Source organism: Gopherus flavomarginatus, unplaced genomic scaffold, assembly GCF_025201925.1.
Source record: "Gopherus flavomarginatus isolate rGopFla2 unplaced genomic scaffold, rGopFla2.mat.asm mat_scaffold_34_arrow_ctg1, whole genome shotgun sequence".
NCBI lineage: Eukaryota > Metazoa > Chordata > Testudines > Testudinidae > Gopherus > Gopherus flavomarginatus.
Window position 1 is genome coordinate 5,817,405 of NW_026115061.1, and position 13,653 is coordinate 5,831,057.

The 13,653-nt window shown below is 41.7% G+C and overlaps 1 pseudogene; it reads right to left on the minus strand.

Annotated features, from left to right (window-relative positions):
* Positions 1–516: 516 nt before the first annotated feature.
* LOC127042176 (olfactory receptor 6F1-like) lies at positions 517–1,103 on the minus strand (annotated as a pseudogene).
* Positions 1,104–13,653: the final 12,550 nt, after the last annotated feature.

Here is a 13,653-nt window from a genome sequence, read left to right on the forward strand (position 1 = left end):
ATAACCTTAGGTCAAGCTAGTATGATTCATAACCTTCAGTCAAGCACTCCTAACACTCACGCTATCTTATGCAACTCCAGCTTCTGCTAGGCCTCACTCTAACCTCTTATCAATTAATGATTAAAACCCAGAGACAGCCTACTTGTAATATATAGATTTTGTATTAAATATTTGTACTTCCTGTGCTTCACAATACAGCTCCAGAACTCCCATTATTATTTCTCTAAGCATGCTTAACAGCTAGATTATATTGTACCCAAACGATAAACCCTCCAAGATCAGATCAGTGAACAACAGTAAATAACTTGATCTCATTCAAGAAAAAAGTAGCAGTTTATTACTGCAAATGTGGAAAGCTAAAAAGCAAAGACATGATCACCTGCACAAAGAAAGTAGATTAGGATTTAAGATAGGATTTACGCGTCTGACTCCCATTTTAAGAAAACCTCTTTTTCCTAATTTTCTACTATATTCATGACCTTCAGGAATGTTTTGTTCCTTTTGACTAAATTTCTACTACATCCAGTTTGAACACCTACTGAACACCTTCGCCAAGGCTTCCTTCACCTCTTTGATTCTTATAGTGTAAATGAAAGGGTTTAATATCGGAGTTACAACAGTGCTAAAGATGTTGATTGTTTTATTCAAATCCAATGAGTTCTGTGCAGAAGGCTTGACATACAGAAAAGTGATGGAGCCGGACCAGATAGTCACAACAGAGACATGCACAGAGCAAGTGGAAAAAGCCCTTTGCTGGCCTTGGTCTGATGGGATTCTCAAGATGGTGGAGATGATGTAAAAGTAGGAGACCAGTGTTATCGCACATGAAACCATGACAACAATGATTGAGATAATGAATGCTGCCAGTTCAATGAGGCTTGTGTCAGTGCAGGAAAGCGCTATCCAGGAATCTATGTCACAAACAAATGATTGATGATGTCAGGGCCTCAGAAAGACAACCTGGCTATTAGAGATGCCAGCACAGAGATAACCAGGAAACCACACAGCCAAGAGATAAGGGCCAGCCAAACAGTGATGGTGCTGTTTATGAGGAAGCTGTAGTGCAATAGGTGGCATATAGCCAAGTAGTGGTCATAGGCCATGACGGCCAGGAGGAAACATTCTGTGGAACCCATGGAGAGGGAAAAAAAGAATTGCAGAAGGCAGACAGTGAAAGAGATAGTTTGGCTTGTCCCTAGCATGACACCAATAGCCCTGGGGACACATGCTGTGGTGAACCAGATCTCCAGGAAGGAGAGATTGCAAAGGAAGAAGTACATGGGGGTGTGGAACTGTGGGTGGATCCACACTAAAGCTATGATGGACACATTCCCTAGGATTGTTAGCACGTCCATCACAGAAAACAGCACTACAAGGGACATCCGGAAATACCAAGTGCCAGGAAAGCCCAGTAAGATGAACTCTTGCACACTCGTTGGTTTTCTGTTTCTCTACTGGTCATGAGGTCCATCTGCCAAGAAATAAGAGAACATTGGAGGCAAGCAGTTAAAGTGCTGAACTCAGTTACATACTACACACACTTGAACGTTCAAGGGCTGGACTGTCACACCTCACCCTGTTGTAATGTCTGTCAATGGCCTTGTCTAGATGGAGTGTCAGTGTGTGGCAAGCCGGCGTGTGAAGCTACAGTGCACTGTGTGTCAGTGTGGGCACTGTTACCACTCACTACAAAGTTCCCATCAAACTACTCCTGTTTTAAATTACCGTAAATCAAAGCACACTAAGCAACTGTTAGTGGGAAGCAGCAAGATTCACACAGAAACTTAAAGCATGTCTGCACGGCACACTTCTTTTGACAGGGTGTATGGCAAACAGTGTAAATACAGCTGCCCCCCCCCCAGCATGGGTAATATACCTGTGTAGATGGTGAGACGCTGCTTTGGCAAGTAGAGTAAACACATGACACTTCTTTTGCAGACATATAGATACATACACAGCTCGCCCCTCTAGCATGGGTATAAATAGCTCTGTATATGGTGAGGCACTGCTTAGGCAAGTAGAGGAAAAACATGCCTGAACCCTGTGGACATTTATAGAAGTAAGTACCTTACACTGCTCTCTACTCCCCAAAGCTGTGTCTTCCTCATCCTCTGTGCCATCTTTAGCAGTCTGGTGTCTCACTGCCTCCCCACTGCTGGAGCCTTTCCCTGGCACAGTGAAGTACTCTGAAATCTCCCTCCTGACAGAGTCTTTCATTCCCACATGTCGCTACACACAGCAGTGTGGACCCAGCTTCCTCTTCACTGTGGTGCTTAGCTACATCACCCCTACATGCTGCTGAAAGTGTTGTGCAGTGCAGACGTAGCCCTGGTGCGTGCTGTAGACTGACAGCCCAACTTTTTGTGCACTAACAACAAACCCAAACACTCATATCAACCATACGGCAAAATGACACAAGTTTGTTTCAACACCAGTATAATTATTAACCTTCCAACAATGATCAGGTGATTGCTAAGTATGGTGAGAAGCATCAACATTCCTGTAAGATTTATTTTTTAAGGCTGTTGACACATTTATCATTCATGTAACTTTCTTAAAAATTCCACTAGGTGCCAATCCACCTAGCACTTAAAGTGCTATTGAAAATCTTACAATTTTTCTTTTTCAGATATTAGCTGTCATCCTCCCCAGCTTCCTGAATCTCTCCTCTATTTATATTTCAATAACTCTTGGAGACCTCAGCTGAGATCAGGGGGCCACCAGAGTACTGTAGAAACATAGAGTAAAAGAAAGACCTTTCCCTAATGAGATTACATTTTAAATAGACAAAGGGTGGATGGAGAAACAGATGCACACAGTAATTCGCCCAAAGCCACACACAGCAAGTTGAAGGTAGAGGTGGGAAAACAATTTACATGTCCTGACTCCCAGTTCACTGCCCTATGCACTAGATCATACTCTCAGTGAAAGCAATTGGATGATCAATTATTTCTGGATGCCAAGTAGTTTTGGCTGAAAATTTCCCATCAAAACATGTTTTCAACAGAAAATATTGGCTTTTAAACTATACAAAAATTTTCATGGAAATTGTGTCCTCTCCAACCCCCCAAATTGTTTAATTTTCACCAGTTTTCTGGCAATTATTTCCTGTTTTTTTGCTGCTTATCACACATGAGATATGGAGGACACTGAATGAGATGATAAAAGTTGTCAGCTTGACGAGTCTTGTGTCAGTGCAGGAGAGTGTTATTCAGGAATTGATGTCAATAAAGAAGGGGAATGATAATGTTCAGGACTGGTGCCAGGATTTCTGGCGCCCTAGGCGCAGAGCCATTTCGCTGCCCTGTGTGCGGGTCTCGCGGCTCCGGTGGAGCTGCCGCAGCCGTGCCTGCGGGAGGTCTACCGGAGCCGCGGGAGCAGCGGACCGTCCACAGGAATGCTTGCGGCAGCTCCACCGGAGCAGCCTGCTGCCCCCCCGGCAAAATGCCGCCTCCTCCATAATCCTGAGCCCTAGGCTACTGCCTAAGTGGCCTAAATGCAAGTGCCGGCCCTGATAATGTTAGGGCCACAGAAGGACAACCCGGATATTAGAAATGCCAGCAGAGAGATAGACAGGAATCCACCAGCCAAGAGCCCAGGGTAATTAAGCAGAGAAGGTGCTGTTCATGAGACAGCTGTAGCACCATGTATGGCATATGGCCAAATAGCGATCATATGCCATGACATCCAGGATGGGAAATTCTGTAGAGCCCAGAGAGAATACAAAACATAGCTGCAGGATGCAGGTGGTGAAAGAGATGGTTTGGCTTCTCCCAAACATTACACCAAGGGCTTTGGGGACAGAGGCCATCAATTACCATATCTCCATGAAGGAGAGATTGCAGAGGAAGAAGTATATTGGGGTGTGGAGCAATGGGTGGGTCTACATTATGGCCATGACAGACACATTCCCTACAAATTGTTAGAAAGTACATAACTGAAAACACCACTACAATGAAAATCCAAAAAATATCAAGTGCCGAAAAAGCCCAGGAGGATGAACTCCTGCACCCTGGTTTGGCTTTCTATTTCTGCCCCAGCCATGAGGTTCATGTGTCAAGACATGAGGGATCAATCATAAGCCATTTAAAGATGTTGAATACTCTTTTTGATGTGCAAATATGTAGCTCCTAATATCCTACCCTTTGAGAATACCAGTAAACTATCTGCAGATCCACAGCCCTGAACCTCTACCTGCATCTTCTAAAACACTTTGAAGATATTTTTCTCAGCTGTGGGATTGTGGGATTTGACACTGCACCTGGCAGACCTGGCTCTTGCTTGAACTCGCTTCACTGGTGAAATACAAGGGACAAGATTCCAGGTTGAAGTTCGACAGGATTTTGGCACTTTAGGGCTCTGTTTAAAATCCCAGCTGTAATAGTTAGAACGCAGGTTAAAGATAAGAAAGGGAAAGGGAAGCAGGTGCTACTCAACACTGTGCTGTCCTTGTGCAACTTGCAGGCTTCTCAGTAGAGAGAAGAGCTCCACTCCTCATTCCTCTAAGGCCCATGAACAGCCAGTGGGGTGGCTGACCCAAAGGCATCGTTCTGCTGCTGCCGGTCTAGCCCATCAACCCCACTTCACCCACACATGAGAAAGCCTCAGGATTTGGCTCACCTTGAAAATAACCTTGCTTGCTGCTCAGAAAAACAGCCTGGGACTTTTAACAATACCTAAGTGACCTAGAGGCACAAGTCCCACTGAAAGTCAACAGGACTTCTCTTCCTAAGCCCTTTTGAAAAATTCCATTTTGTTTAAACTGAAATCTTTCACAGAAACATATCAGTTCCATCAAAAATTTCATCTGGATGCATTGTTAGGTCCAGGATGGAATTTCTGAACAACATGAGAACAAACAGAAAAGGCCAACTGTATAATCTAGTAGTACAGGCAATTACCTAGGCTATACAAGGCCCAGGTTTGAGACCCTCCTCTGAATCAATCTTAGCAGGGATGTCTATATGAATCTCCCATGACCCAGGTGACTGCCTGAACTACCTGGCTGTTGTGTGGTAGGTTTCTTCATCTTCTCTTTATAATGCCATCAATGATGAAACATCTCATGTTCTCTCCATATCAGACCAAAACAATATTTGAAACCTTCAGATTTCTTTTTTACAAAATGGAATTCTGCCTTTCCAAGAGAGTTCTAAACAGGCCCTTTAGAAAAGCCCACCCCAGATTCTCAGGAACAAGGAATTGACTTTGGAAATTAGAAATTATGTTGATTATTTATTGTATGTCTTCAGGTAGAACCTTAAGGTCCCAGCTAGGGGTGGGGCCACATTGTGCTGGGTGCTGCACAGACATAGCTTAGAAGACCGCCCCTACTCAAAAAGCTTACAGTCTAAAAGACAAGCCAGACAACCCAGACAAACAAGGAAACAGTTTCCCAGAAATAACAGTAGAATTGCTTCCCAGTTTCCCTTTCATAGAACAACCCTCCTCTTCCACCCGTGTCCTCTGGGCTCAGCTTTCAGTCAAACTCTCACAGCCTGGGTTAGAACAGAACAATAGCCTAACTAGTCAGGAATCATGTTCCAAATACGGCACAATGCCAAACACTTAAGAAACAACTGATAACCCACTCTACTACTACAGGCACTTCAGCTGCATTGCACGGAGGACATTGCTCCCTGAACTGAGGGAGACATCAGTTTATAGAAAAAAGAATGACTGATAATTATTGTAGCCTGATATTTTCAAACGGGTTAGAGGCAGTGTCATAACATTTCTTCCTAGATCTGGACCTTAGCTTCCAAAATATGGGTAAAAGCAGCAAAGAATCCTGTGGCACCTTATAGACTAACAGACATTTTGGAGCATGAGCTTTCGTGGGTGAATACCCACTTCTTCAGATGCATGTGGTGGAAATATCCAGGGGCAGGTATATATATGCTAGCAAGCAAGCTAGAGATAACGAGGTCAGTTCAATCGGGGAGGATGAGGCCCTGTTCTAGTAGTTGAGGTGTGAAAACCAAGAGAGGAGAAACTGGTTCTGTAGTTGGCAAGCCATTCACAGTCTTTGTTCAATCCTGAGCTGATGGTGTCAAATTTGCAGATGAACTGAAGCTCAGCAGTTTCTCTTTGAAGTCTGGTCCTGAAGTTTTTTTTGCTGCAGGATGGCCACCTTAAGGTCTGCTATAGTGTGGCCAGGGAGGTTGAAGTGCTCTCCTACAGGTTTTTGTATATTGCCATTCCTAATGTCTGATTTGTGTCCATTTATCCTTTTCCGTAGAGACTGTCCAGTTTGGCCGATGTACATAGCAGAGGGGCATTGCTGGCATATGATGGCGTATATTACATTGGTGGATGTGCAGGTGAATGAACCAGTGATGGTGTGGCTGATCTGGTTAGGTCTTGTGATGGTGTCGCTGGTGTAGATATGTGGGCAGAGTTGGCATCGAGGTTTGTTGCATGGATTGGTTCCTGAGCTAGAGTTATTATGGTGCGGTGTGCAGTTACTGGTGAGAATATGTTTCAGGTTGGCAGGTTGTCTGTGGGCAAGGACTGGTCTGCCACCCAAGGCCTGTGAAAGTGTGGGATCATTGTCCAAGATGGGTTGTAGATCCTTGATGATGCGTTGGAGGGGTTTTAGCTGGGGGCTGTATGTGATGGAAAAAGATCAACAGAGCCAGACATGTACCCAGAAGCCTCCTACTGCAAGACAAACCCAAGAAAGAAACCAACAGGACTCCACTGGCCATCACATACAGCCCCCAGCTAAAACCCCTCCAACAGGTCTTAAAAAGACAGCTTTATATAAAAAGAAAGAAAAAGGACATAAAATGGTCTCTGTATTAAGGTGACAATATACAGGGTCAATTGCTTAAAAGAAAATGAATAAACAGCCTTATCCAAAAAGAATACACTTCAGCAACTACACACATGTAAATACAAAAAAAAACTATATAAACCTATTATCTTACTATCCTTATACTTACAACTTGGAAACAGAAGATTAGAAAGCCTGGAGATTCCTGTGGTTACTCTCAGAGCCGAGAAAAGAACAGACCAAGAACAAAGGACTCACACCCAAAACTTCCCTCCACCCAGATTTGAAAAAGTCTTGTTTCCTGATTGGTCCTCTGGTCAGGTGTTTGGTTCCCTTTGTTAACCCTTTACCGGTAAAAGAACATTAACCCTTAGCTATCTGTTTATGACAGGGAGTCAGTGCAATAGAAGCTGGAGACGAACTCCCTTATGAATCTTTGAAAATCCCAGCTGTAATGCCTACGCTCTCCATTGTAATTGGAATTTATTCATGTGCAGATAACAATACTTAGCACTAGTACATCTCTTTACATGCGCATGACAATGTGCAAAGAATGACTATTAATCCACACAAAGTGACTACAAACTAGAGGCCTGATTTACAGCACTTTGGAGTGAATGATTGACAAGGTCAGTATAATTGTTCCCATTTTACAGATGGGGAACCTAAAGCAGGGATGTGAAGAGATCTGTTCAAATCACAGAGGCAGCTGAGGATAGAAAACAAGAACTGATATTAACACTTCTCTGCAACATGCAGCGTTCAGAAATAGATCTATCTATCTCCTTCTTTTCTTATTTGCCACTTTTTAGTTACTATACCAGAAAATTCCACAGGTTAATGTATTAGAGCTGCTTGAAAGTTTTCCACCAGCACATTTTAACAGTGGAAACTGTCTTTATGATGAAACTGAGATTGTGGCAAAATAAATAAGGAAAGAAAGAAGATACCTTGAGGATTGTCATGAAAACAACAACCATGAGAAGTTGTGTCTGGTGCAAAACGGACAGTATATTTTGGCTTAAACCTGAACACTTTTGGCTAACTGAAAACTCATTTTTTTTTACCAAAAAACCCGAAAAAAATTAAAAGAAAAATTGGACAAAAATGAAAATATTTTTCAATTGGACAAAAATGAAAACATTTTTCATTTTTGTCAAAAATTTTGATGTAAAATGATAACTTCCCAAATGGCTCTATTAGTTTTACAGTTTACAAAAACAATTATTTCCTTTTGTTCATTCTGACTTTTTACTAAATTAAAAAAGAGGAATAAGATAGACTCATTCTTTCAGTACAGGTGTGTTGACTCCTCAATGAGGCAAACTTTTTGAACAGCAGTTTTCAGGTAGCTCACATTCCAAAGAAAGGAAAACTTATTTCGCAGGACAGTTACTTTAAACTGTAAGTCCAGGATAGGCTTTAGCTGTCTGGTGGATCTAACTTACCATGTCTTCTGATACAGCTTGTCAATACAAACTCCCTTCATTCACAATCTTTTTCTCTTTGGATGATAAACAATAGCACCGGTGCTGAAAACATAGTGATTCATAAGATGGTATATCTTCCTTTATAGCAAATACAGGAATATTTCACACGTGGTTCACATTTACATCACAGTCATTTTACACCACTGTAGCAGTGCAAAGGAGCCTTAAAATGTGTGTAATCAGCATAATTCTCTCCAACGTTAGCCCCCATTCTATTGCCAGAGTGGTGTGAAGTGTTAGCATAAATGAGAATTTTCCTCTTAAAAACCAAAGGACTCAGGCAATTTTCTAGATTTGGATATTGATAGGAATCTGTTTCCATCATCATCCAGCTAGCTTTACCCCTACCTACCTTGTAAATGAACTGCTGCTGAAATTGGCAGCATGAGGGGGTTTGTTTTATACTCCAGCCTCACCTCTCCATCACCCTTGGGATATTAGATCTCAACAGAATTTCACAGACTTCCCTATGTTATGTATCAGACTCTGGTAAATCAGGTTGGTCTCTTGGTGAAAGTGTGATACCGGCAGCCAGGAGACCAACATTCTAGCCCTGCATTTGCCAAACTGTTGCTACACAGCAGGAGCTTTGGTGTCTTAGTTAAGCCCCCACCCAGCCTCATTTCCCAAGCTTTAAAATAATGGCAAATGCCAAAATTGGACCCCTTCGACTTGCTGAACACAAACAGACAAAGAGCTGGACAGAGGAAGCTCCAACAGTGAATTTTACTGATTCTACAAAATTAAGGAAATATAGTTCATATACTTGACATCATCTTCTGGCACCTAATCAATTCCTCATTTACATATCTAAAGATATAGAGAATTCCTGTAAGAAAGGGAAGTAAACTCCATCTAAGGGAGGAATCGTGCCTTGGAGCTGTGTCTCTGAAACAGACAGTAAAATGTTCAAGAGTTTCCAAATTTGTTAGTGTCTAAGGTGCCACAAGTACTCCTCATTCTTTCTCCTTATAGTCAGAAAGTTCTTCCTAATATCTAACCTCAAGCTCCCTTGCTGCAGTTTAAACCTATTGCCTCTTCTCCTATCTTCAGTGGACATAGAGAACAGTTGATCATAGTCATCTTTCAGCTCCCCCCTTGATCTTCTTTTCTCAAGAGTAAACGTGCCCAGTGTTTTTAACCTTTCTTCATAGGTCAAGTTTTCTAAACCTTTCATCATTTTTGTGTTGCTCTCCTCTGCTCGCTCTCCAATTGTTCCACATCTTTCCTAAAGTGCGGCACCCAGAAGTGGAAATAGTAATCCATCTGAGGCCTCATCAACGCTGAGCAGAGGAGGACAATTATCTCCCATGTCTTACATACAACATTCTTGTCAATACACATCAGAATGTTATGAGCCTATTTTACAACTGCATCACATTGTTGGCTCATTTTCAGTGTGTGATCCCCTGTAATTCCCAGATTCTTTTCAACAGTACTAACACCTAGCCAGTTAGTCCCCACTTTGTAGTTGAACATTTGTTTTTTCCTACCTAAGTTATGTAATTTGCACTTATCTTTAATGAATTTCACCTTGTTCTTTTCAGACTAATTTTCCAATTTGTCAAGGTCCTTTTGAATTCTAATCATGTCCTCTCAAGTGCTTGCAACCCTTACCAGCTTGCTGTCATCTGCAAAATTTATAAGCACATTCTCTGCTTCATTATCCAAATTATTAATGAAAATACTGAATAGTACCAGACCCAAGACTGACCTCTGTGGGACCCCACTAGACACACCCTTCAAATTTGACAGCAAACCATTGATAACTACTCTTTGAGTATGTTCTTTCAACCAGTTGTGCACCTACCTTATAGTAATTTCCTCTAGACCACATTTCTTAGTTTGTTTATAAGAATGTCATGGAGACTGTGTCAAAAGCCTTACCAAAATTAAGGTATATCCCATCTACTGCTTTCTCCCATACACCAGGTCAAGAATCTTGTCAAATAAATTAAAAGTTTTACTGGCCTTTTACTGGCTAGGTGAGCACAGTGCAGCATTTCTCAAATCTCATCTACCCATCAAGAAGCTTGCCTCTCTTTTTCATCAGATCTCTTAAGCAGGGTTACATATATAATATAATATATTATAAACATATATGTTAGTCACACACACACACACACACACACATATATCAATAGTGTGTGAAAAATGTCATGTATTTTTTTCAATATCCATTCTGAGATGTTTTGATCATTTTTTCAATCAATTAAAATATATATAGAAAAAAGGCATAATTTCTTGTGATGAAAAATTTTGACATTGTTGACAGTTTCAACTAAAAAGGGCCAAGTATTTTCAATGGAACTACTCTTTCTTGGAAAAATGCCAGGAAAATCTAAATAAATAAAAGCAGCGGCCAGAATCTCTCGCCATTCAAGGTGTGAAGTGCTCATGACCAGAGTGGGGTGTGTATTGGTGGATTTAAGACATTGGTTTAACTCCTCAATCCTTAGCCCCCTATTTGGGAGTCTGGACCCTAATGTAAAGTAAAGCCACCCAAATCCTTCTTTCATGTGTGTCAGATGCCAATGGCCTTCATGGGTTATTCCAAAAGCTGGGACTTAGCCAGACATATGGATGTCTTTGCCATTTTCTTTTTCCCAAGCAGCAAGAGGTGGGTTGGGTAGGAGTCATGACAGCTGTCCCACACAAGTGGATCAGAAGGAATATTCCAGGGGACAGATCTAGTTTTAGGGGTGTTGATCACTATCTATGGGCCAGATCTTGAGCTGGTATAAATATGATCTATTCTGAAGGTGTAGAGGTGGGAATCAAGTGGCTTTTTGCAGGCTCATTGCACAGGTGTGAATTTTTCTCTCTGGCATTAAATTGCCATTTAACATGTACCCCTGGAGTGAAATCCTGGTCCTATTCAAGCGAGTAGGAGTGAAATCCTGGTCCTATTCAGCTAGTGAGTCTTGCTATTGACAACAGTGTGGTCTGGTTCACCCCTGGAGTCTTAAAATTCCACATCCATGCATCCACCTTTTGGAGCAACCTCACAAGTAACTCAAATAGTTTCATCCTGAAGAAGAGGAAATCCTGTGTCTATCTGTGGCTGGGAATTTGAAAATCAATGGTGTTAAGCACATAAGTGCTTTTGAAAATTTCACTAGATGCCTAAATACCTTAAAAATCTGGTCCCCTATTAGTAGCTACATAGAGAAGTACATCACATAATGGAACAGGCCATCCAGATACCCATAAAGAATCTGCTTCAGTACAGAAATAACATTTCCTCTTGACTGCACGCCCCTAGTTGTCACCTTCCATCCCACACTGGAACCCATATGGGGTATCATCAAACAACTACAACCCATACTCAATGGGGACCCCATCCTGAAATAAATCGTTCCTGAACTCACTCTCTTGGCCTTCAGATAGCTCCCTGTCCTCTCCTAGCTCATCATCAGAAGCAAGCTGCTCACAAACCAAGAAACACCAACTCAACCAGACCCTGCAAGAAAAACAGATGCAAAACCTGCAGACACATCTCTAGTGCTACAATGATAACGCCTCCCACAAAACACTTGTCAAGATCCATGGATCCTACATATGTCTATCACAATCTGTAGTGTACATCATCCAGTGCACTAAATGCCCCAATAGCAACTATGTGGGTAAAACCAGACAATCACTACACTCGTAAATAAACTCATGCAGGAAAATGATAAAAGACAAAAACACCACATCACCTGCCGGTGAACACTTTACACAAAGTGATCACTCTATATCTGGTATCAGAGGAGTAGCCGTGTTAGTCTGGATCTGTAAAAGCAGCAAAGAATCCTGTGGCATCTTATAGACTAACAGACGTATTGGAGCATGAGCTTTCGTGGGTGAATACCCACTTCGTCAGATGCAAGCACACCCATGAAAGCTCATGCTCCAAAAAGTCTGTTAGTCTATAAGGTGCCACAGGATTCTTTGCTACTCTATATCTGGTCTATCAGTCCTCATCCTCAAAGGAAACCTGCACAACACTTTCGAAAGATGACCCTGGAAGCCTGAATTCATAATTTTGCTAGACACTAAAAATCATGGTCTTAATAAAGACACTAGATTTATAGCTTATTACAACAATCTGAAACCCACTAACCTCTCTTTGTGTCCTTTCATCGGGTGACTCCTGGTTTTTGTATTGTGGGAAAGGGTAACTAAGACTTTTCAATTCACTTCTTCCACACCATTCTTGATTACTTCTATTACGTCCCCCTTAATCATGCTTAAGTACTCCACTTAGGAAGTAACAATCAGTTGCACACATACAAAATAGGAGATGACTGCCTAGGAAGGAGTGCTGTGGAAAGAGATCTGGGGATCACAGTGGGATCACAAGCTAAATATAAGACAACAGTGTAATATTATTATAAAAAAATGCAAAGATCATTCTGGGATGTATTAACAGGAGTGTTGTAAGCAAAACACGAGAAGTAACTATTCCTCTCTACTCAGCGCTGATATGGCCTCAGCTGGAGTTTGTGTTCAGTTCTGGGTGCCACATTTCAGGAAAGAGGTGAACAAATTGGAGAAAGCCCATGGAAGAGCAACAAAAATGATTAAAGTTATAGAAAACATGACCTATGAGGGAAGATTGAAAAAAATGGGACTGTTTAGTCTGGAGAAGAGAAGGCTGAGATGGGACATGATAACAGGTTTCAAGTACATAAAAGGTTGTTACAAGGAAGAGGGAGAAAAAAACTATTCTTAACCTCCCGATGAAAGGACACAAAGAGAGGTTAGTGGGTTTCAGATTGTTGTAATAAGCTATAAATCTAGTGTCTTTATTAAGACCATGATTTTTGATGGAGGGATGATAAATCATGGATTTAAATGGGAATGTGGATATGGAAGTGGATATTACCGCAACTGAGGTAGAGGCCGTACTTGAACAGCTCGATGGGACGAAGTCGGAGGGCCCGGACAATCTCCATCTGAGGATATTAAAGGAACTGGCGCGTGAAATTGCGAGCCCGTTAGCGAGAATTTTTAAGCAATCGATAAACTCGGGGGTTGTGCCGTATGACTGGAGGATTGCTAATGTAGTTCCTATTTTTAAGAAAGGGAATAAGAGTGATCCGGGTAATTATAGGCCTGTTAGCTTGACGTCTGTAGTATGTAAGGTCTTGGAAAAAATTTTAAGGGAGAAAGTAGTTAAGGACATAGAGGTCAATGGTAATTGTGACGAATTGCAACATGGATTTACTAAAGGTAGATCGTGCCAAACCAATCTGATCTCCTTCTTTGAGAAGGTGACGGATTACTTAGATAAAGGAAATGCGGTAGATATAATTTACCTAGATTTCAGTAAGGCGTTCGACACGGTTCCGCACAGGGAGCTGTTAGTTAAATTGGAAGAGATGGGAGTAAATATGAAAG